At 33.2% G+C, this 21,030-nt stretch overlaps 1 long non-coding RNA gene across 3 annotated transcripts in view; it reads left to right on the top strand.

The window, feature by feature from the left end:
- Positions 1–21,030, top strand: part of LOC145284463 (uncharacterized) — a 196,422-nt gene that overhangs the window by 92,090 nt on the left and 83,302 nt on the right. For 2 of the 3 annotated variants that reach the window (XR_013868838.1, XR_013868837.1), the window contains exon 3: positions 6,610–10,429. This is a non-coding gene — a long non-coding RNA (uncharacterized LOC145284463). Of the gene's footprint in view, positions 1–6,609; positions 10,430–21,030 lie in introns of those variants that run through there. The other variant, XR_013868836.1, reaches the window with a different exon arrangement.

The raw sequence follows: 21,030 nt of genomic DNA, 5'->3' as shown, positions 1-21,030 counted from the left end.
CATAAATGCGGGAGTACCTCAGGGGTCTATCCTTGGACCTCTATTATTCCTGATATTCATAAATGACCTCCCTGATAAAATTGTTTCGGAGATGGGTATATTTGCTGATGACACCACTCTCTATAACAGATATGAGGGGAAAACAAATGAACACATATCCAAGGAAATGGCAGAAACTCTAGAGGATGACCTCCAATCTGTAGTGGAATGGGGACAAAAATGGTTGGTCACATTCAATGCTGCTAAAACTAAGCTTGTTTCCTTCAATAACTGCAAGAAACCTTCTCTACCACCAATACCAATAGCCAAGAACACATTGCCTGAAAGTACTTCTTTTAAACTCCTCGGGCTAACGCTTACAGGGAATATGAACTGGAATAGATACATTGAGAGCATTGCCAAGGCTGCTGCAAGGAAGGTTGGCTCCCTCTACCGTGCTAGAAAACTACTTACGCTAGACAGTATCCTATATCTCTATAAGGCAACCATTCGCCCATGTATGGAGTACTGTTGTCACATCTGGGCTGGCGCATCTGCTGCTTGTCTCTCGCTCCTGGACAGGGTTCAAAAGAGAGTCGCCAACCTGATAGGTCCTGAACTGTCATCTAGGCTTACGCCTCTGTCCCATCGACGAGATGTTGCATCCCTCTGCCTGTTCTACAAATACTTTAATGGTGAATGCTCTGACGAACTGCAAACACTTGTACCTCCCCGACGTAACTACCCCCGACGAACTCGACAAGCTACTAAGTCTCATCCCTTTACAGTAGAGATCCCTAGGTGCAAGAAAGCCTTTTACTCCAATAGTTTCTTCCCCAGAAGTGCATGTCTTTGGAACTCCCTTCCAGGATTCTGCTTTCCCAACTGCAATGATATGCAGAAGTTCAAGTGTAATGTTAACAAACATCTTTCTACTCATCTCCCTTCATAATGACCCCGCTAATTAATTCCCTAATAGTAGCCCCCTGCTTCAAAGTGGCACTGTCTTGTTTGGGGTGAAAATTGAATTAAAAAAAAATTTAAAAAAGGAGTGAAGGTCAAACCCAAAACTTGTCAAAACATAGGGCTTCTCCCAGACGAGAGCCATCCATTTCAGTTGATGCCAGATGCGGATCAGAGCGTTGATGATGTAAAGATAGGAGTTTGGTTTTAGATGCATTAAAGATAACCAGCCACGTCTTCCCCACTGAACCACTCGTTCGAGATCAGAGGAGAGAGAATCAAAGAGAGCTTTGTCATTTACAGCTTGTGATGTATTGCTGTAGATGGTCGTGTCATTAGCATAGATGTCAACGAATGAGTTAAGTATGTGTTTAGGGAGGTCATTGATGTAGATCAGGAAGAGAGTTGGGCCCAGGATGGACTCTTGAGTGACTCCAACATTAATACTGCAGGCCTCTGATTTTTGTCCATAAACCATTACTCTTATGAGCCCATCAGAGAAAAATGATTTTATAAGAGAGAGAAGATTTCCAGTTATACCATTGCTGGAGATCTTGTGAAGTAGGCCTTTCTGCCATACCTTGTCGAAGGCCTTTGATATGTCAAGAGCAATTTCCCTAGAAAGGAAGCCTTTGTCAAGAGATTCACTAATCCTATGAGATATAATCGTTAGCACATCTGCGGTAGATCTTGCAGAGTGGAAACCATATTGCGTATCACTAAGAAAGTTATTTCTGCTGAGGTGGTTGACTATTTCTCTATTTTATATGGATTCCAGCAACTTACTCATGCCACACAGGAGACTTATTGGTCTGTACTGAGAAGGAGATGACTTATCACCTGAGTTCTTAAATACAGGGCATACTGATGAGGTTTTCCAGGGTGTTGGAAAGCACTTCTCCTTAAGGCAACGTTTAAACAGTTTCGTAAGTATGGGAGCAAGTTCTGTAATTGGGATGCCGTCAGGGCCAGTAGCTTTACTGAAATCAAGGTTCTTGCACAGATATTTGTATGTTACCTAGCGTGTTTTGTGTTATAGGAGGAAATATGGGGAGTTGATGGCCTTCGTCGCATAGGGTAGAATTAGCTGCAAAGTTCTTGGCACTTTTTTCTTTTATAATTTTTTCTTTTTACTTTTTTCTTTTATACTTTCTCGTTTTTATTTTTTTATTTTTTACTTTTTCCTTTTTCCCTTTTTTTTACATTTGTCTGTTTTACTTTTTGTTTTTTCCATTTTTCTTTTTTTCTTTTTCTTTTATACTTTTCCTTTTTACTTTTTTCTTTTTTACTTTTTTCTGTTTTACTTTTTTCTTTTATACTTTTTCTTTTTTACTTTTTCTTTTTTCCTTTTCCCTTCTTCTTTTTTACTTTTTTCTGTTTTACTTTTTCCTTTTTGCACTTTTTTACTTTTTCTTTTTTACTTTTTCTTTTCTATTTTTTCTGTTTGACTTTTTTTTCCTTTTGCTTTTTTCCTTTTTTCCATTTTTTCATTTTTATTTTTTTTATTTTTTTTACTTTTTTACTTTTTCTTTTTTCCTTTGCCTTTTTTCTTTTTTACTTTTTTCGTTTTCTTATTTCCTTTTTAAATTTTCTCTTTTGCTTTTTCTAGTTTACATTTTTCTTTTTAATTGTTTTCTTTGTTCTTTTTCTTTCTTTTTTCCTTTTTCTGTTTTACTTTTTTCGTTTTTAATTTTTCCTTTTTTACTTCTTTCCTTTTTACATTTTTCTTTTATACTTTTTTTTTGCTTTTTAATTTTTTATTTTTTCTTGTTTCCTTTTTTATTTTTTACTTTTTATTTTTTACCTATTTTTTATTTTTTATCTTACTTTTACTTTTATACTTTTTCTTTTTTCCTTTTTTCTTTTTTACTTCCTTCCTTTTACATTTTTCTTTTTTACTTTTTTCTTTTCTACTTTTTCTACTTTTCCTTTTTTCTTTTTACTTTTTCTTTTTTACTTTTTTCTTGTTTACTTCTTTCCTTTTACATTTTTCTCGTATATTTTTTCTTTTTTACTTTTTTCTTTTTCCGTTTTTCTTTTTCATTTTTTCTTTTTTTCTTTTTCTTTTTTGCTTCTTTCCTTTTTACATTTTTCTTTTATATTTTTTCTTTTTTACTTTTTTCTTTTTCCGTTTTTCTTTTTCATTTTTTCTTTTAGACTTTTTCTTTTTTCCTTTTTCTTTTTTACTTTTTAGTTTTTTACGTTTTTACTTTTTTTACTTTATTTTTTATTTTTGTATTTTTTACTTTTTCTTTTTTCCTTTGTCTTTTTTTCCTTCTACATTTTTCTTGTATACTTTTTCTTTTTTACTTTTTTAATTTAAAAATAATTTTTTTTTACTTTTTTACTTTTTTACTTTTTCTTTTTTTTCTTTGTATTTATTCTTTATTCTTTTTAACTTTTTCTGTTTTCTTTTTTCCTTTTTTCTTTTTTCTTTTGTACTTTTTTCTTTTTACTTATTTCCTTTTTAATTTTTTCGTTTTTGCTTTTTCTTTTTTACATTTTTCCTTTTAACTTGTTTCTGTGTTCTTTTTCTTTCTTTTTTACTTTTTCTCTTTTACATTTTTCTTTTGAATTTTTTCTTTTTACTTCTTTCCTTTTAAATTTTCTTTTTCACTTTTTTCTTTTATACTCTTCTTTTTTACTTTTTCTTCTTTACTTTTTTCTTTTTTACTTTTTCTTTTTAACTTTTTCTTTTTATACTTTTTCACTTTTTCTTTTTTACTTTTTTCTTTTCTACTTTTTCTATTTTACTTTTTTCTTTTTACTTGTTCTTTTTTACTGTTTTCTTTTTTACTTTCTCTTTTTTCTTTTTTCTTTTTTCTTTTTACTTTTTTCTTTTTACTTTTTACTTTTTTCTTTTTTACTTTTTCTTTTTTCTTTTTACTTTTTTCTTTTTACTTTTTTCTTTTTTACTTTTTCTTTTTATACTTCATCATTTTTCTTTTTTTTACTTTTTGTATTTTTTACTTTTTTGTTGACTTCTCTGCTAACTCCTTCAAATTACACATGTGTATGTATATATCCATCATTAATTTAATATGGCGAGGTAATAGTGTATTTTGCAGTTAATTTAGTGTTTTTACACATCTCCATTTCCTTTTATCCTTTGTTTTAATCAAATTGTTTTGATTTCATATAATCAACATTCTAATAATTTTTTTAGAAATGTAAATTTGTCTCTGACAAGTTGCTTAGTTGCTTTCTGCTACTTAACGAAACACGTTTAAGATCATATCTGAAAATAGAGACATATGAATGTTAATTAAGTACACCTTTTCTTATTGGAGATTATATAAATAAATAAATTATAGATATCATTAAAAATAATAACAATATAAAAATAATAAATAATGAATAAGATATTAGCAAAATATATAAGCTAATAATGTATGTACATATATATATGTATATATATATATATATTAAGATAAAAAATAAAATAAAATTTAGAAATTGAACATATAAACATATTTTTGAAAATAAAATAAATTCAATAAAAAGAGTACATATATAATGAATGAACTAATTAAGAACAAAACAAAATAATTATATAGACTAAAACAATAATAATATATGGAAGTATTAGTGATTAATACTAAATGTACTAATAGTGTTAACGATGTATTAAATGGATAACATCTAAATAAATTTAAATAAAGATATAAAAATTTAAGAAAAAAATAGGATTAATAAATAAATGATTATATATAAAGATCAATATATATAAAAGAAACGTTAATTATTTAAACTATATTATATATTATATATTATATATATTATTACATAATTTATATAAATAAATTATGTAATAATAATATCCTGATAATAAAATGTTTATAAAAGTATTTATTCAATAAAGATTATGTATTAATATACACAAATGATACAATGACAAGAACAGCAGAATTGATATAATCTTAGCAGAAAGACCCTAATATTTTTTTTAATTTAAACACATCTATCTTTCCAGGTAAACACGACTTTAGATGGAGTTAATGACCTTACTGCTTGTACTACTACATTTTTCGCCCAGCATATATTAATTAAAATTTGCCATTCCTTGAAAAAAACATTAGAACATAAATAAATAAAAGCAACAAAAAGTCAGAAAATCTTTCAAAAAAAAAGAATGGGAGAGATTGGAATGTGGGGGGTTGCTGAGAAGATACGACGGATGACAATGATAAAAACTGCTGAAATATTATGTAAAAACCTGTAATCTAGAGACTAACACACATGAGCTACAGACACAAGTCGGACATATAGAAACTGCTACGGATATAAAACACAAAGTATCATCACATTGAATCATAAAAACTGAAACTGTACAATAAGCGCCCTGCCTTCTACCCTTCCTTTTTGTGTGACTATAAACAGGAGCCACGCCAAATAAATGAGAGTCAAGACGATGAAAAGATCGAAGAGAGATATAGTGCTTACCAGACATCCACTTGGATGAGCACAAAGAGGACTGAGTCTTTGGAGAGGCTTATTGAGTTCTCGATGAACGTGTTTTTCTTGCAACTTTATACTGTCATGCATTTTCTTCTACTTAAGCAAAGCATTTCTAATTTTTCTGAAGAGTATATGCACGAAAAGAGACGATATTGACCGTTTGTTTCCACATAAAAAAAATGAATGTGTAAAAATTATATCGATATTTTAACATGCTAGAGGATCTGTTTTCCATGAAAAATAAATATTCCGATATTGGAATCTAATTATACTATTATTCTGTTTATATCTCTATGTTGTTTGCTCAATTGAGGCATTGGAAGAGGTTAGATGCTTCTTGTATTCTCATGACCACATTCTATCCGGTCTGCCTGGATCTTGGAGCGATTCCAGCTTTTGCAACACGGAAGAACTGATGATGTTTGTGTTTCGGTTGACTTTCCCACGAATTTTCCAAATATCACGATCTAAAAGGTTTCTCCTAGCCCTTTTATCATTTCTGGGTTTGATGTTTAGGTTGTTCAAGAATGAAGTCAAGTTTCTTGGATCCCTTTCCAGCTTCGTGGCTAAATCTTTGATGGACAATCTATCTGCGAGTCCAGCAACTATCCTTTGCTTTTCGATAAGTTTTAATCGCCGGATTTTTTGGCATTTTAGGAGATCTGCAATAAATCGATGGACAGTATAATTTCCTTAATAAAAAATAAAATACCATAACTTCATGAATACAGCATGAATTTTAATAAAATTTTGGGAAATAACTAACCTTTTGCTGGTACAATTTTTTTGTGACGTATATTTATATGAAATATTGATATTTTACTAATCTGCAATAAAGCGATTGGCACAATATATATATATATATATATATATATATATATATATATATATATATATATATATATATATTGTGTATGTGATGTTTGTTTTCACTGAATTATTTCTATGCAAATTATATTCGTTTTCCATATTTTCTCTGCTGTATATGTGTTCGTTGCATGTGTAGCAAAATTAAAGAAAAAAAAAGGAAATCACTTTAATATTTAAAAAAACTATTAATATTTAAGATGAACGTCATCCTTTTCATCTAGTCTTAAATACCGGTTATCTGGACAAACACTTTTTTGTCACTAATTTATTTCATATCAACAAATAAAATACATTTAAAAAAATAATCCAAATCGGTTACGTTTGTTTTCACTTTTGCAGGTGATGAAAGTCGCTCCACAGCTGCACCGGACATCTAAAAGTTAAATATCTTCTCACGCAAGTCGTACCATTGTCCCCGCCGACCGATAAAAGCTAGCGACATGAGCAACGACTCACCTGCTTGCGTTGCTGACTTCCAAAAGTCAAGGTCAATTTACTTGTCACGTAAGGTTTATTTGCACACCAGTATTTAAAAAAACATAAATACCACTTTGAAAAACAGATGTAAAATACCGTGATCAAAGCACCAACTCTTCCTTTTCCTCTTATTACAACTACTGCAACTTCTAATATTATAAGTCATCTTATAGCAAATTGCCAAACAAAGTACTACTAATTCTACTACTATTGCAATGCTAAATACCAAGCATTAGGCTTCAAAACTATTAGATATCTCTACTGTTTCCGGATTCGTGCATACTTCGTGAAAACACGCGCAAATATTGAAGGTCAGCTTATTTCTTTTATAACGCAACGAAGATCCTAACGGGTGTTTATAAGTTTAAATTTCTGTATATTTTTAATGATCCGTTTGTCATGCAGAAACAAAGATGCCTGCCGGAACAAACACACGATGTTGAGTTTTTATGATTTTTTTTCTTCTTGCAGCGTTATATTGTCATGCGTTTTTTATGTAAGCAAATAGTTTCTAATTTTTATAGAGAGTATATGCACGAAAAGAGACGAAATTGACATAACATTAACCGTTTGTTTCTGCATAACGAAACTGGTTTGTAAAAATTATACCGGAATTTTAACATACTGGAGGAGCTGTTTTGCATAAAAAAATAGTCAATGAAATGTAATTATACTGTTAGAGTTCGAATCCAGGTGTATCCGAAATTACAGCTATCTTGTAACCCAAATAGCTCACACATTAAAATAGTTAGCTGTGATCGATCCATGCGAGGACAGGTCGTTCGGGGTCCTTCACTCTCCGTACGAAGAATCTTCAAGATGACCTCCAGACTTGGTGTTGGTAAATCTTCAATTTAAACCATGTTAACTCCGAAAACCACACAGAGAAAAATGACAATCAACTCGTCGGGTCGGTTTCTATACAAGGATTACATTTCCGGAACTAGATAATTACAGCGGTTCTGCGAAGGGTTACCCAGAATTCATCGTTACTAAAATAATATTCCAATACCATTTCCCAGTATATTATTGATTCATTAGCAAAAATAGTATTAGTATTGTAATTGTTATTTCAACTCACATCCGTTAAGCTGCAGTTGTTTCCTTGTGTTTTGAGTTGAGTTATCAAGCAGCAAAGGAAGCAAGCAAGGCAATCGGGAATTGCCGGTTACTCTTTCACGTAAATAAAGCTTGATTATATTCTATTATGATAATTATTACTGTTAAATCCTTTTCGCACAGGGGTTGTTTCACACTTTTAAGTCTCAAAGTTCTGAGTAATGTTGGTTTTACACATTTATTGAGTGGCATGAAGGTAAAACTAAAAAGATAAAACGAGAAAAAAAAAACATAGATTCGAAAGTACGTAAATGCAAAAATAAGACAACGTAGCTGAGACGAGAGGTTTAATAAAAGCTAAAATCAGCCGAAAAGTTTCTAATATTGCAGAATGAATTATATTAAACGTAGAAATAATGATTGAATGGGAAAAATACAAATGATCCCAACTGAGAGCCTAACGTGTAGGGAAAACGTAAACAAGTACATTAACTTTTTTTTATTATGACATATTCACCCCAAACAAGGCACATTGCCACTTTGTTGTAGGGGGGCTACTATCAGGGACATTGGCATCAGGTGTACTGTGTAGGGAATTGGGCAGCAAGATGTCGATTCACGTTGCACTTGAACTTCTGCATGTAAGTACAGTTGGAGAAGCAGGGACGCGACAGGGAATTCCAAAGTCTAGCTGTCCTGAGGAAGAAACTACTGGAGTAGAAGGCTCTCTTACATCTAGGGATCTCTACTGTGAAGGGGTGGGATTTAGCTGTTTGTCGGGTTTGTCGGGGGTATTTACGTCAAGGGGGCACAAGTGCTTGCAGCTCGTCAGAGTAAAGATCAATCCCAGTGGTTTATCAAAACGTGGAGCTTCCCCTAGACGAGAGCCATCCGTTAAAGTACTTGTAGAAAAGGCAGAGGGATGCAGCATTGCGTCGATGGTACAGAGGCTGATGTTAGATGACAGTTCAGGACTTATAAGATTGGCGACTCTCTTTTGAACCTTGTCTAGGAGCGAGAGATTAGTGGTAGATGCACCAGCCCAAATATGACAGCAATGCTCCATACATGGGCGAATGGTGGCCTTATAGAGGTATAGCATACTTTCGGGCGTTAGTATCTTTCTAGCACGGTAGAGAGAACCCACCTTCTTCGCAGCGGTCCTGGCGATAATCTCGATGTAATTGTTCCAACTCATGTTTCCTGAGAGCGTTAGGCCGAGTAGTTTAAAGAATGTACTTTCAGATAAAGAGTCATTGGCCTTTGCTATTGGTGGTAGAGAAGGTTTCTTGTAATTATTGAAGGAAACGAGTTTAGTCTTGGCAGTGTTGAATGTGACCATCCATTTATGTTCCCATTCCACTACAGATCGGAGATCATCCTCTAGTGCGTCTGCCATTCCTTTAGATATGTGTTCATTTGAAATTCACCAGCAGCTGTTATAATCAGGTTTTAGTAGGATGCATTACAATTCCTACTGTAGCTGTTAATTTTAACCTGAAATTATAAAAAAAAATGGTCTTTTTTTCTACATGGAAGTCACCACGTATCAAGGCCCGGAAGTCACTCGGGGATAAGGGTTCTAGCGTGCACAGTAATCAATGGGATAATATAGTAATCGTTAGTAATAATGATTTAATAAAGAGTCTTACTTAAGGGGCGGTTTATCAGGAATTTGTTTATGTTAAACAGGCAAACGGAAGAGAGTTTCACAGGCGTGCACTTCTAAGAAAAAAGCTTTGTACATAGAATCTACGTTTTGATTTAGGCACAGATAAAAAATGGGGAAAATTATTGACAGTGATTTCAGCTAGATGGGTGTTTTTTGACAAAAGATTTGCGAGGGGGGACCAGAGATTGGAGCTCAGATGAGTACTTGCCATAGAAATAACGATAAAACAAAAACATGCTCGCGACGTCTCTTCTGTGGGGGAGAGGTTGCAGGGAAGAGAAAGGGGCATCCCCCACTAAGCCACGAAATCTATTTTGTACTCTGTCAAGGCAGGATAGGCTATTTTTAGCAGCTCCTGCCCAGATATTGCAGCAGTACTCCATCCTTGAACGTACTTGGCTTTTATATAGATAGAGAATTGCATCAGCAGTGAGATATCTTCTGGAGCGTTAGAAGGATCCTACAATTGTTTTAACGACCTTGGCAACAGATTTGATGTACGTGTTCCATTTCAGGCCAGCAGTAAAGATCAATCCCAGAGGTTTATCAAAACATGGAGCCTCCCCTAGACGAGAGCCATCCATTTCTCCCATATCATAAGATGTATAGCAATATCACACTGACTTTTCAATCGTCTACGACAATTTAAAATGCCTGTACAAAAACAGTCTAAAAACTTATTGAAGGCACCTTGCATTTCATCGATTATTATATGTTTTAATATGTTTCTCCTGCTTTATATTAATTCTTTTTCGTGATTTTTATATTTTATTATGAGTTGCGTGTGTTTATGTGCGTCTTTCTTTGTGTGTTTCGTATGCGTTTATTGTGTTCATAATAACTGTGTAAGTGTGTGAACGTCTATGTATTGTTGCTTTCTTGAAGTTTTCTTTGTTTCCATTACTAATAAAAATCACTTTAATCTTAATAAACTTGATATTCCAGAGGAAACCTTTTTTACTTCATTGATTACACGGGTATCACATATTTTTAACTTACGTATATATAGTTCTTGTTGTTGTTTTTATTAACAAATAAAAAAGTAAATCTATTATTTACAGCATCCATTTACATTCTGGAAACAGTCTGCAGACAGGTATGTTTTGTATTGATGATGTAGACTTATTCAAAGTTTCACTGCACTTCGAACACGAACTGGGATAATTATTTCTCTGACAATATTTTATTTCTATTTCTTTCCAAAGCAAATACGAAACTAAACTATTAAGTGTTTATAACAAGAACCAAGGAAAGACTCTTCGACTATATACGTGATGTCATGATACTGTATGTCAAATCGTAAAAAATAATGGAAAATGCGGGAAATTTTACGTCAAGTTGGAATAGAAGAAAGCATATGAAATTTTCTATTTGAGTTCGGGATGAGGTTGATGTGTATTGAAAGTGTGTAGCAGTGAGATAGCTTCTGCCTCTTCAGGATTCGAGGTAAAGATGGACGGACGCCTTACCAAATTTTGTACAAAGAAAAAGAACGAAACATGTTATTAAGTTTTTAGATTTATATTCTTAATAATTGAGATTTATATTTTCTATCATGGAAAATAAGCTCAACAGAAAGGATTACGAAAATAAATCCGAATTTTAATTGAATTTAAATTTCATAAAACTAATCAACTCCTTAAAGATTTTATCTATAAGTACGCCAATAAAATGCGTAAATTGAAAAAAATATAACAATGAATTCATTTATTTTATTAAATTGTTGCGGTAAATGTAAAAGTTTATTAGATATCATATTTTGCAAAAAGAAGCTTATATAAAATTTATTGAACATATGAGAAAACATCATGGTGGACAATATATATACATGTTTAAACTTAAGTCGAACACATATTTGACGAAGAGAATTTTTTCCAAAATATCATACAATACGGAACTTCTCCCTGGCCATGATGACGCAAGTATAAACAAAATGCAAGTATAATATATAAAACGATACAAAATAAAATATGCATGTATATTATACATATTATATTGTATTAACAAAGCTGAATCTGTATAGCTTATTCCAGCTTAATTCCTTTGAACTTTTGCTTCAGATTATGTCTGTCTGTTACATTGCATTGCCTTCTATTAATTCCTTATATATACATATTTAGCAATGCTTCAGGCTAACTACATCAACCTCTTACTAATAAAATAACGTGTATGGGTATACATAGGATTTCCGTATTCGTAATAGTGACGGAGAATTCCGAGTAAGTCCTAAGTAGTGACGTAAGAACTTGATAAGCAGTGAACAAACGCTTTTGGTTTACAAAGAATCGTTTAAAGAAAACTCATATTTTTCTTGTTTTTTAAGTTCTCTATTAACGTTAGGATCAATTAACCCCCCCCCACATCGCTGTTCAAAAAGGTTTTACTATTTCACATCGGACCAATAAATGAATTAGTTTTTTACTTTAGTTGTGCCTAATGGTTATCGTACTACACTCGCTCGCTTTAGGTTTTGGTTTCGATCTCAGCTCGTGAAGAAGTGAACTGTTCAGAAAAGCATAATAATCGCATGCACATGTCTCAGTTTTTCCAGTTTCTTTTATTTCATTTTTGTTAAACATGCGTCCTGCTACTATAAAATAAAATAAAGTAAAACGTCCGTTTTGCTTTTTGTGCATATTAGGCGTGATATCATTGTTTAAAAAATTCGATGAACAAAGTTTCTTACATAAACTGTTTGCCTGTTGAACACAATACCGCGTGGCTGCTTGCGAGCTAACTATAACATGACCGTTTTCAAGTCCAATTTAATAAGTTCTTGTTAAGCCTCCTTCTTGACCACTCATTCCCTTTCCAAGTTCCACCACCATCGAATATCACTGTGTTGTCTAATCGGCAACCTGAAACTCATTAACCTTTATCCGCGATTGGTTTGGGGGCTGGATAAGCGGTGATCCTCTAGTAAAAATATAAAGATATAGTATGGTTCAAATCAACCTACTCTTATACAAGAAATATTATTACAATTAATTTGCTATCCCGATGATGAACGTACTAGCTGGCACCCTAATCGTATAATACACTTAAACATGACATTTTTATTTATGCAGATTGTGTATGTATTATTATAGAATCAATCCTCTATTGATTGTTATATATTACGAGGAATAATTTGCCCGGTGAACTAATTCACAAAAAAGAAAATATTAAAAATTAATAATGATAATGTCGTTTACTAAATTCCGCGTATGTTTGTTTACAGTATCACATCAACTGATATTTGGACTTGACAATAAATGCGTAGGAAAAGTAATTTCTTTTTAATATTTTATTTTAAATTATGCAAACGAAGAAATAATTTGTGGCGATTTTAAATGGTCCCCACTTATTTTATAGTAGATTGAATTTATTAATAAGAAAAAATGTCAATAAAATGGTTTGGTACCCCTGAGCTTAAATAGGGGATCATTCAATATGTAGTCGAATGCTTTAATATTAGACTGTATTTCCAAATGTATAATAATATTTTTTCATAAGGAAATTCATTAACTTCCTTGCCGGTGTGAAGTAAAATATTCCCCTGTAAAAATTATCCTTTTTTCATCTATGAGAAGAGAGGAAAGCTATTTTTAAGATCGTGTTTTTTTTTTGTTTTTTTCGATTTTCGATATTTATTGGATGAATTTTTGTACAAAACAGATCTGCGAACACTGCCATAGAAATTAGCTTTGTATGAAGTTTGAAAAAAGATAGGCTCAGCCGTTTCGGAACCTATAGAGAAGGAACTCTTACATGCACACAAAGTGACTTTTATATAATAGTAGAGAGTAGAGAGATAGATACAAAGATTCTTCCCATGCATCTGTTGTTGGTGCTAGTGTTGGTGGCGTCGTTGTTTGCGAGCAGACAAAAGCATAATTTTGGGAAACCCGGAATTTGAAACCCTTTTTGCAAACGTTAGAAAACAAATCAAGCATTGGCGATGAGGGGAGGAGTGGCAGTTGTCTGACACGTAACGATTATTTATAAACCTTGACAATCCTTACCATCACGCCACTGAAAATAAAAAAAAAATAAAATGATCTCGATAAACGAACCTCGGGAAATAACGCTAGATAACAAAACATCAGAAAAGATATCGACACACAAAAAAACACAAAAATAAAAGACAAAAAAATCAAAATCGGACCTCCACCCTCAATACTTACCAAAAGAGACAAAGAATTGAATTGAGACGGAAAAAAAGACAAAGAGAACATGTGAAAAAGAAAACAATTCCTCGTCACCACCACCACCACCACCACCACCAATAAAAATATACAAGTTGCAACTGAATATGCACACATAGAAACCATGCATAAGCAAACACAGGTGATAATATCGTATCGCACTGGTAGGTGACCCCGATTGTAAGTTCGTTTGATTTTTTTAAATTTATTTATTTATATATTTTGTTTTAATGAGTCAACGCTTATCAAGGTCCAGAAACCACTAGAAGATAGATGCCTCGGTTCAGCCTCGAGAGACAATGGATACCCCCTGCAAGGATAGCTGTGCGTGTAGCTGTTCGGCAAGAGTTGAGTAAACCCCAGCCACGTTTCTTCTGAATTGGCACTGCTTGAGTCCAGTGGTTAGGAGAAGTCCACAATGCCGAGATAAGCGGAGAGCACATCCAGCACCTGGAATTCACAAATGGTACCTCGGGTACAACGTTGCTTAACTTTGGTGATCTATCTGGTAACTGCGTCGCCGTGAATTATGCCGTATAAAGGATGAGGGTTAATGAATCTGTTGTGAACGCTGAAACAAAATCTCAAGAATGGAAGATCGTTGAAACAAAGCAGACTTTCATCAATTATATTATATAAGAGGACGACGCAGCAATAATTTAGGGTGCTTCGGTAGAATAGCTGGATTTAAAACAAATGCATTTCAGTTAAAAACACGATTACGTAATTACGTTTAAAGTCGAAACCAGTATAAATTCAAAAAATTACGAAAAATTATTAGGTAGAATTTACCGAATTAGCGAATATTAACGTATGTTTTAATGTGAAAGAGTTGTGCGACTAATTCTGCACGACAAACTGATCTATTTCCCTTGCTTTTATTGAAATCCTTCATTGACAAAATAGAACATTTATAATATTTTGGTAAAACTAGATCGAGCACATCTACAGTATCATTTTTCATAATTTTTGGAATTTATACTAATTTTTACATGACACTAATCAGTAGAAGCATCGAATTTAGCGCTGTACTTCACCTGACCATGTTGTAGTAAGTTGAGAAGCAGTCTCGTGGATGTGTGTTCCACAGACAGATTGTTTTTGGAAAGAAATATTGTTTTATTTTAGCTACTCCGAAAAAAAATATTTACAGTGGTTGAAGCGAGGTGCATTTTTTTCTGTGGATGATTTGTTTTTTTTAATTTTTTTTAGTTTTACAGTAATAAAGCAAAGATTCGAACACGTTCGAAAATCTACAATGAAAATCACGATAAAGTCAAAAAAGACTAGCAGCGTCTCCCCTATGAAAAAGAAACTGTGAGAGAATAACGTCTCTGCTGTTTTATTGATCCATTATTAATGTCAATACTTATCAGCGTTAAAACCACCCGAGGCTTAGGCTTGGGGTTAGTGAGATGAATAGAGCGATCTATTCGTATATCATAATCAGCCCAAATAATTTTTTATTATCAACCCTTGTCCTTTGCGAGAATGCAATAAAAAAAGCTAATGTTGAGAATTTTATTTGATAACGCTGGTTTGTCGAACATGAAACTTGAACTACAAACAATTTCTTGGCCATCGGAATAGAATCACATTTGTACATGTTCTGTCTCGATTTTGTACAAGAATACTGCGAGTATGCGTGAATGATGGACATCTACAGAAAAGAAATATGTCACACTCTCCTGAAAGGAGTTTTGCTATCGACCTCTATAACTAGATATATTCTGAAACTACATTAACCAAAGACATCAGCGTTTACGTCATTTTTTAGGTGACTTGTTTCCTGTTGATTATGGTATGCTCCTGCGTAGTTCTATGAGGTCACCCTTCCCAGGCATTGCCTTCTCATTAACAGGGTAGTTTATTGCAATCGAGTTCTACAATTACAACCCTCCACGACATTTCTTACTCGCCCTTTGTGAAGGGGTTAGTTTATTACAATCTAGTTCTAGTATGGCAACCTTCCTCCTAGGCATTGCCGTCACACCCCTTTGTGAAAGGGTTAATTATTGCAATCGAGTTCTATAATGGCAAGTCTCCCAGACATTGCTCTCACACTTTTCGTGAAGGGTTTAGTTTATTAAAATTTAGTTATAGGATAGCAACCATCTCAGGCATTGCTTCCGCACCTTTTGTGAGGGGGTTAGTTATTGCAATCTAGTTCTACGACACGAACTCTCCCAAGCATTGCCTTATCACAATTTGTGACGGGATTAGTTTATTGCAATCGCTTGAGGCATCTCTATGCAAATAGCTATCCAGGCATTTTTGTCAGCAAATGTGCTCTTCCTGTAGGGAGCTGTTTTTCAGATCTCAATTTCACGAATTTCTTTTTCTTTTATAAAGGAGCCACCACTTATCAAGGCCCGGAAGCTACTCGAGGATAAGGGTTAATGAGTGTACAGCAGTCAATGGGACAATATCGTAGTAATCGTTAGCCGTGGCCTTTTGGTAAATTGGATTACTTAAGAGGACGGCACATCAAGAACTTGTTACGTCACATCTTCCCGCCGTCTGAGGAAGATAACCATCGATTAGTTGGATGAATATGTTTTAGTTTAAACAATTATTGTCGAATAATATTGTGGGGGTCTACATAACTACCGGACGATCATATAATCGTAATAGATTACAGACTCATTTAAAGCACGACAGCAATATACAATGAATAAAGGACACAGCTGTTGTAATTTCGACGGGTTCGCGGCTAGTAATGAAGATTACGAGGACATCAAAAGTAATGGATAAAGTGCATTTGCTTTCTTTCATAGAAGTACCTGCTTGTAGAATATAATAGCGTGAGGTTGCTTCTCAGCTTAATATAACACGGTTGTTCCAAGTTCATTATAAACGAGTTCTTAATAATCGAATTCTACCCAACTTTAACCACCGTATTGTCTCACCAACCACCTGGCATGCTTTATGTGACTCCATATTAAAAAAAAAACTTAAACGGACGTTTCTGACACGTGTTTATTTCTATGAGATGTGAACATGATCATGGAGCTTTCAACGAAGCAATTATTTTTTTTTTTATATAGGGGTGACTACTTATCAAGGCTCAGAGGTCACTTGATGATAAGGGTTGATGAGCTTCAGTAGTCAATGGGACAATATCGTAGTAATCGGTTTTTTAAACTCTGTCAAGGCATGATAAGTTTTTCTAGCAGCTCCCGCCCAGATTTGGCAACATCACTCTATTCTTGGACGTACCTGGCTTTATATCGGTAGAGAATTGCACCATCATTGAGATATATACTGGAGCGATGATGATTATGATGATGATGATCATCATCATCATTATTATTATTATTATTATTATTATTATTATTATTATTATGATCCTATCATCCTCTGTCGTGATAGTCTATGTTTCATTTGCCCATACAGCAATAGCCAGTATCAATAAATTGTAAGGTCTTTATCTCAGAGGTGTTGATATGTGCTTTTGTCTAACAAAAATCGAAAGGAAGATGCTACTCACATCAATCTACTCACGCTGGATAAAGATTCTGGAATGATTGAGCCAAGAGTCACAAAATAATCATTTGTTTTTTTGTTCTTTTCTCAAACCGTTGCGTGACACACGGAGATATTATCTCGTCACGTCCTTCCCTTAAAAATCTTCAAGTACAGTAATAAAGAGTTTTAACGTATGGAATACAGCGGCAACGATCGTGGTGGCATCAGCATGACTTTACTACTGATTTAATCAAAAAGACGATAATCGATTAATTTTGTGATTAATTAACGATTAAAAATTTAAAAATGTGTCATGATTTCATTAAGGAAATCACGGTGCTATGAGGTCGTCTGAAACACAGCGAGTGAATTTGCGCAACGTAAGCTCGTACGGCGTGTTATGAAACGTTTCTGTAATATCTACTGTTTCCATTTTAGGTGTTTTTCTCACAACGTTTCAATAGTACGAACAAATCAAATAATAGATATCAATTCACATCTAAAAAAACTAACAAAACATGACATCAACTCGGCACAGACCTGAATTATCATTTTGTTTTATAAACATTGTATATCTTTCTTATTCTAATGACTATGATATTTTTTTAGAAAAGAACGGAAATATTCTTTCGATCATTCATCAATAAGAGCTATTGCCAAGATACACCTGAAGAAGGTCGGCAGTTTTATCGGTCGAAACGTTGCAAGAAAAAACACTACAGATGAGAATAATAATCATAACAATCCAAATAATAAATAATAAATATTATCAATCCTCATCTTAAAAATCTAGAACAGTATATCTAATTGATAAAGTAAATTTTGTACTTTTTTTTTTTTTTTTTTTTTTTTTGCAAATTTGAATCCAAAGATTTTTGATTAAGTCTTTTAATTGTGTAGACGATATATTATTTGTGACTGTTTTTATTTTTCAGGAGCATGTTAATGATATTTTTATTCGTATTTCTTTTAAATGATCCTAAACAAAAAGTATAGACTTGAATCAAAGTTCAATTTTCGTTTCTTGTTTAATTCATAACTCTTTGAAACCGTTACAGCTTAAAGTATTCGTCGAAATTGGTGACATTTTGTTTTTCTGCTTCAAACGTAACCTTGCGAATATAGACGCACTGGCAAACGATAACACGTACATTTTGTGCGGTTTCTTTCAATCTATATATCTACAAACATGAGAATGTGTGTGAGGACACTTCCCAACCTATATACTCAACGAATTCTTTATTTACAGACTTGAAAGTTGGTATATTTAGTATTCAGGGACGTGGAAAACTTTTTAATCCATTTTTATCTGGAGGAAAGGGCTGCTAAGGGTCAAAATTGAAAAATTGTTATGTAGGGGGTATTTGGATTTTTATCGGTTTTCAACAGTTTCCCAACTGTGCCTGCGCAGTCAGGAAACATGATAGATTATTTATGTCAAGTATAAGTTGGTTTGAAAGATGTTCGTTGAATTGATCCAGTTTTTGGTCTTCCCTTTGGATTAATAATCTCTGTGTAAATATCATACAAATCAGTTTTTGAGGCTCCATTACTTTTCTGATTAAAATATACGCAAGCAATCAAACGTTCAACGTAATAACCTGTTGATTAAAAATATATCCTTTGGTTTTGCGCGTGGCTCATCCGTTAATAATATATCCTCGTGGTACTGGGTTTGCTATTCAGCCAATCAGATTGTTAGTCAAACACACCCATTTATTGTAGCCAATGAGCGCGCGAGTACCTGTTTCTTTGTTGTTTTAGCGAAGATTTTTCTTTGCTTTGTAATCGGATTCGACCTAGTTTCAATTTGGATGTTTGTTTTTTTTTACATTATATGTTATACTAACGTATTTGTCAATGTATCTGTTTGTTTATTAACTATTATTATAACAATGCTTATCATTTTGTTGCTGTTATTATTATTATTATTATTATTATTATTATTATTATTATTATTAGCAGTGGTAATAGTAGTAGTTCACCGTTTCTTCCGTAGTAGTAGTCGTAATAATAATAATAATAATAATAATAATAATAATAATAATAATAATAATAATTTCGAAATCTTTGAAAAAAGAAAGGCAGAAATTAGAATCATAGGAATGGTTGGGAAAATACAACAAATCACAATAATGCAAACAGCTTAAGGAAAACTCTTGAATGCGGAGACTAATACACATGAGTCACATGAGCGGGTCAGACAAACTACTGCAGAGACAAAACATGAAGAAGCGTAACATGGAACCAAGAACAATAAAGCTGCATAGTTCGCTATCCCCTCCCCCACCCCGTCCCATTGCCTCATCACCCCCCCCAAAAAAAAGAGGGATAGCAAATAGCGAGAAGGGTTAAGGAGTATGGAAAAGACCGAGGAGAGAGCATTGACCAAAGCTCCACTGGGACCTTGGTGAGGCTTCTTGCCACTTAAATTCCAGTGGAAACCAATGGCTGCTGCTATGGAGAAATCAATTGTAAGTGGCTGTTGCGATAACGCAAATTCATTTGCAAATTTTACCGAAAGAGGTGGAGAGTACTGAAAACCTGGGGAGACTTGTTGTCCTTCAGTTTCCAGGAAACACCACAGGTTATTTTCAAGGAGAGATATTTGATGACCTGTGTGAAAGCTCTTTGTAAGCCAATAATAATAATAATAATAATAATATATTATATAATTTAAAAAATCGTAAACATTTTATGCACGTTTGCAACATAAAATATACGTGTGCAACAGAGCGCTATGCAAATGCATACGAAATGCGAAATGACGTCACCGTAAGGATAAACAATGATTATAAAAAAGAACTTGTGGAATAGACAAAGGAGCGTGTTCGGGAGCATGTTCGAAACGACGTTCGAAGGGACAGAGGTCAGAGAGAAAGATACCGTAACGTGTGATTCGGGAATGTACCCGAAAATAAATGTCGTTGTTACAAGACGAAAATTAAGTTCAAGTTATTTATCTTGGCCTCCTTTGCGACGTAGACTGCATACAACGTGTTAGGCCCATGTGTTAACATGTGCATAATGTTACACATGCAAATGTCCTGTTTTAATTACATCTCTCATTAACTAAAACGTATGAAAATGCAATATACGCAACTATTAGATCTATAAACTATTCTTAGATACCGTCTCTTTCTCAAAGAGATTATTTTTTTATTTTTTTTTACATAGGCATCACAACATTAACAAGGCCAAGAAGCCACTCAGGGATAAGGGTTAAAGAGTGTGTTTCTGTTTTTTTCTTTATCTCCTAGATTGGTTTGCCTCGCTAATATTTGCCACTGGTTATTTGTAAGCTAAAAATATAATTTCATATTTATCATAGGTTCATTATTCGTGCAGAGACATAGAATAGTAGTGTTCTTTAAATCTACGTATTAACGTGTTTGTCTCGCTCGGTTTGAAATCGAATTATTTGATCGCATTCTATCTTCAAAATCTTCCAACATGCATATTTGTTTCTATGAGTCTTTAGATCTTATCAGTTTACATCTATTTTACATCGTAATTTAAACGACAAATGAATGTATTTGGCGGAGTTCAACCGTAAATAGAGTCATCATGCAATAATGAATACCTTGATATGAATTGTGTCAAATAACCACACACACACACACACACACACACGCACACACACACACACACACACATATATATATATATATATATATATATATATATATATATATATAAATTACAATAAGTTTACCAAGGTAATCAAAATGGTAAACTTACAATATATTATAAATATTAAAGAGTTAATATTTACAAGATTCTTACTTGATTCTTCCGGCCTTGGCAGACGTGTTTTAAATATTCTCTCCAGTGCTTTTTCTGTGCAAATTTGAACTTTTCTTTTAATGATTTTGAACTTATTCCATTTGTGATTTT

This window comes from Euprymna scolopes, chromosome 9, assembly GCF_053919585.1.
Source record: "Euprymna scolopes isolate OS-2025 chromosome 9, ASM5391958v1, whole genome shotgun sequence".
Taxonomy (NCBI): domain Eukaryota; kingdom Metazoa; phylum Mollusca; class Cephalopoda; order Sepiida; family Sepiolidae; genus Euprymna; species Euprymna scolopes.
The sequence above is the reverse complement of the archived record's forward strand: the minus strand, read 5'-3'. Positions and strand labels throughout refer to the sequence as shown.